The 5,003-nt window shown below is 48.7% G+C and overlaps 1 pseudogene; it reads left to right on the top strand.

Annotated features, from left to right (window-relative positions):
• The first annotated feature begins 776 nt into the window (after positions 1-776).
• Positions 777-1,397, top strand: LOC116910009 (annotated as a pseudogene).
• Positions 1,398-5,003: the final 3,606 nt, after the last annotated feature.

Genomic DNA, 5,003 nt, shown 5'->3' with positions numbered 1-5,003 from the left:
TATCCAGACATCTCCAGGGACTGGTTGGAACCATCTCTGAACTGGCTGACTGCAGCTGCAGAGGGGCACCTTTCCCAGCCATACACCGATGGACACCCAGGCAGAGCCAAGTTCAGATCTCGCCAAGGTAGAATCTTTAGCTACAAACAGCCTTGAGGGGCTTCTCACTCTGTTCCAGGGCCCAGCTGCAGTTTCTTTGTATCATGAAGGAGGCTTAAACTTCCAGCCTTGTCTTCTTTCTCAAGGTCTGCTTGGCACACAGCAGGTACATCAGCAGCAATGGATGGAATGATAATTCCCCTTCAGAGAAAGCCACCTCATACTTCTGACCCTAGATGGAAGAGGAAGACAGAATTCTAGAAATGTTGGTAATAGGAAATATGGCGGCTGGCAATGTAGCTCAGTTGGCCGAGCGAGCACAGGGCTTCGGGTCCGCTTCTCCACACCATGTAAACTCAGGCACAGTGTCACGTCACTATAATCCCAGCATTGGGAACTTGGAAAGTAGAAGCAAGAGGATCAGAAGTTCAAAGTCATACTTGTCATCCTCGACGACACAGAAGTTCAGAGCCGGCCTAGAATACATGATGCCCTGTCTCAAAAAAGAAAAGAAGAGGAAGAAGAAGGAAGAGGAGAAGGAGGAGGAGGGGGGAGGAGGAGGAGGAGGAGGAGAAGAGGAGGAGGAGGAGGAGGAGGAGGAGGAGGAGGAGGAGGAGAAAGCCAGAGCCCATTTGTAGGCAACACAGCGGAGACTGGGGTCCTACTCCAGAGCAATCATGTCCATTATGTCCTAGAATGGAGGGGCCATCATGGCCATGAAGGGAAAGAAGTGTGTGGCCATCGCTGCAGACAGGTGTTTCGGGATCCAGGCCCAGACAGTGACTACCACGGACTTCCAGAAGATTCTTCCCATGGGTGACAGGCTCTACATAGGCCTGGCCGGCCTGGCCACTGATGTCCAGACAGTTGCCCAGCGTCTCAAGTTCCGACTGAACCTGTATGAGCTGAAGGAAGGACGGCAGATCAAGCCTTACACCCTCATGAGCACGGTGGCCAACCTCTTGTATGAGACACGGTTTAGTCCCTACTACACAGAGCCTGTCATTGCTGGCTTGGACCCCAAGACCTTTAAGTCCTTCATTTACTCTCTGGCCCTCATTGGCTGTCCCATGGTGACTGATGACTTTGTAGTCAGTGGCACCTGCTCTGAGCAAATGTATGGGATGTGCAAGTCTCTCTGGGAGCCCAACGTGGATCTAGAACACCTGTTTGAAACCATTTCTCAGGCCATGCTGAATGCTGTGGACCCAGATGCCATATCAGGCATGGGAGTCATTGTCCATATCATTGAAAAAGACAAGATCACTACCAGGACGCTGAAGGCCAGGATGGACTAACCTGTGCTCTGGATGGACTAACCTGTGCTCTGGTCCTGTCTCCCTTTTGTTGTTTTTCTTTTTAATAAAATCGCCTTTCTCTCAAAAAAAAAAAAAAAAAGCCAGAGGTGATGGGCATTGGATTAATTTCAGTAGTTGGGAAGCAGAGGGAGGTCGTCTCTGAGACGCTGAGGGCAGACAGGGCTACCCAGTGAGACCATCTAAAAATAAAAAAGAAGGAAAGGACTATAGTAAAGCTGATTTGTGCCTGTGCAACAAGCATCTTTCCACATCCCACTCACAGGACCCTCTACAAATGCCTCAGGAGCCCTAAGGTGGGAGCAGGGCTCTGGCCTGGCTTACGAACGTCTGCGCCCACTCGATTTCAAGGGTGGCCTGTGCTGCTCCCACAGGGAGCTTCTGGGACGTAGACCCAAGCCCCTCCCCGGGCTTCACGGAGCAGAGCCCTTCCCTTGGAGAAGTTCCTGGTCATCCATGGACTTGCTCTCTTTGAGCACCAAGTGAGCAGGGCAGCCTGGAACCTGCAGGAGGGCTCCTCGCCCCACCCACCTTCCCAGGCAGGCTGCTGGCAGCTGTGCTGGTGCAGCTGCTCTCTCAGGCTACCTTGATGACTCAGACAAATGACTGAGTCAGAGAGTTTGTCTCTCCAGCCCTTGAATGTTGCCTGGAACATAGCAGGCACTCAATAAATATGCAGTGCAGAAATGCTGAACTAATCTTAAGCGATGTTTTTTTCCCAACTAAAGCACTTAGGGTACCAGGGACCTCTGCTTCTGGACACACATTGCAAGGATATTTTAAAGGATTTTTTGTGTTCTCAGTAAAGAGTCCTGGAAGAGGATCTATTGTTTAATGAGCAGTTACCGACTGCCAGGGTTTGACACCCTGTGCACAAACTCCATGCTTCCCAAAGGTTGGTTCATGGGGAGAAGCATCAAGAATGACCAGCTAAGGAGGTGGGAGGGTTGGCTCAGTGGTCAGGGACACTCACTGCTCATGCAGAGTTCCTGGGCTCAGGTCTCAGTACCCACATGGTAGCTCGCAACCTTCTGAAACTCTAGTTCCAGGGACTATGAAACCTTCTCCCGACATGGTGTACATAAATATATGAATGTAAATTACCCGTAAAATAAGTGAATACTGAAGAAAAAGAAAACCACCAGGCAAGGGCAGGGGGAGAGGAGGGGTGTAGCTCAGGCTAGCCTGCGTACTGAGCATGTATACTACCCTGGGCTTGATACACAGCCCTCTGTGGATGTACATACTTATAATCCCAGGCACTGCAAAAGCAGAGACCAGAGGATCAGATGTTGAAGATTAAGTCATATAAAAACAAATAAAGTTCAGGGCCATCCTCAGCTACATATCGAATTCAAGGCCATCATGGGCTACTCAAGATTCTCTATCAATAATAATAATAATAATAAGAAGAAGAAGAAGAAGAAGAAGAAGGAAGAAGAAGAAGAAGAAGAAGAAGAAGAAGAAGAAGAAGAAGAAGAAGAAGAAGAAGAAGAAGAAGAAGAAGAAGAAGAAGAAGAAATAGCCATCATGGTGGTGGTGCATGCCTTTAATCTCAGCACTTGGGAGGCAGAGGCAGGCGGATCTCTGTGAGTTTGAGGCTAGCCTGGCCTACAGAACAAGTTCAGGACATCCAGAGCTACACAGAGGAAACCCCGTCTCGAACACCAAAATAAACATATAAGTAATAAACTAAAGCGAGGAAAGAAAATACTACTGATCTAGTAAGGCAAATGTGGTGACTTGAGCCTATAATCCTGTACATGAGACTGAGGCAGGAGGATTACTGTAGATTCAAGGATGTCTTGGGCTACATAGTGAATTCTAGGCCAACCTGGGCTACAGGGTTAAGAGTCTAGCTCAAAAACACTGAAAGAACTAAGTGACTGATGAGGCTGTAGACGTTCCGCTTTAAACCTGCTTATTGGAACCTGTGGTTGTCAGGCTAGGGCTACGCCTGTCTGTCTTTTTCTCCACGTGTATGCTAGAGGTCGAGCCTTGGTTATTGAAATTCGTGCCTTTTTTTTTTTTTTTTTTTTGAGATCATCTTATTTAACCCTTGGACTTTCTTTACTAGAGGCTGAACTTCTGGTCCTCTTGAGGGTCAGCCATACCTCCCAGCCCTTGCTCCTCTCTCTTGATCCCAGTCAAGTTTTTGCTTGCTTCTCTCTACTGTCACCAAGGTCACCAGGGACCTCCATGTTTCTGAACCTTAAGAATTTTTTTTCATGTTTTGTTTGTCAAGATGGGGTTTCTCTGGATAGCCCTGACTCTTCTGGAACTCTGTGTAGAACAACTGACCTCACGCTCAGAGATCTGCCTGCCTCTGTGTCCCCAGTGCTGGAATTAAAGGCGTGTGACACCATGCCTGCCCCCCCCTTTAAGATAATGTCTGTCTGTGTTCCACTGCTGGGCTGAAACGCCCTACATAGATCAGGCTGGCCTCAGCCATGCAGAGAGTTACAGGAGTTAAAGGCCCACACCACCGTGCCCAGTTTCACAATAGAATGTCCTGGGTTGAGGATTTAGCTCAGTGGTAGAGCACTTGCCTAGCACAATAGAATACCCTGTGATCCTTCAGTGGCTTGGGGCTGCTTCACGCTGGGATGTCAACAGGCACCCCAGACTTAGTCCAAGAGGAGCCCCTGGTCCTCCTCAAGCCTCTTCTCTCCTTTCCCCCAGTCTAAGTAATAGCAACTCCATCTTCCTGTTGGCTTAAGACAAAATTCTTGTAGCTGTGCCTTATTTAACAGAAAGTTTAAGTTGTATTTATTTATTTGTACATTTGTGGGCATGTGTGGGTACGCATGGGCCTGCACGTGCCTCAGCTTTTGTGTGGAAGTTGGAGGACAGCACACAGGAGTGTATTCTCTCATTCTCTCTCTCTCTCTCTCTCTCTCTCTCTCTCTCTCTCTCTCTCTCTCTCTCTCTCCACCAAGTACATTCGGGAAATTAAACTTGGGCAGTAAGGATTGGCTCAAGCACCTGTACCTACCTCGCCCATCTCACCAGGCCTTCTAATTTTCTTAACTCTTCTTTCTTTTCCTTCCTTCCTTCCTTTCTTCCTTCCTTCCTTCCTTCCTTCCTTCCTTCCTTCCTTCCTTCCTTCCTTTCTTTCTTTCTTTCTTTCTCGGAGCTGAGGACTGAACCCAGGGCCTTGCACTTGCTAGGCAAGCGCTCTACCACTGAGCTAAATCCCCAACCCTAACTCTTTCTCTTTCTTTAACAGAATCAGCAAATTCTGTTAGAATACATACGGCACACGCCCACTTCACCCATCCTCATGGCTACCACTCAGGTGCACGGTACCATCTTCCATCCTAAATGTTCCTCCTGCTTCGGCCTTGAGCTGGCAGTCTGCTCTCCATGTGACAGCCAAGTGGCCTGCAAAATCTAGTGTCAGATCACAGCGCCCTTCCATTCACCCCCACACACCCTAGGTTATTCAGCAAAAGCCAAATCCCTCACCAAAGCCCTCCAAAGTCTCACCCTCTACAGACGGCACACTCTGCCAAGAGCACCTACCTGTTAGCCTCTTAACCTTGTCTGGGCCTTGAACTCAAGGACTCTGATACCTATGGATTCCTC

The sequence above is a fragment of the Rattus rattus genome, chromosome 9 (genome assembly GCF_011064425.1).
Source record: "Rattus rattus isolate New Zealand chromosome 9, Rrattus_CSIRO_v1, whole genome shotgun sequence".
Taxonomy (NCBI): Eukaryota; Metazoa; Chordata; class Mammalia; order Rodentia; family Muridae; genus Rattus; species Rattus rattus.
Note: the sequence above shows the minus strand (reverse complement) of the source record. Positions and strands in the feature narration are given on the sequence as shown.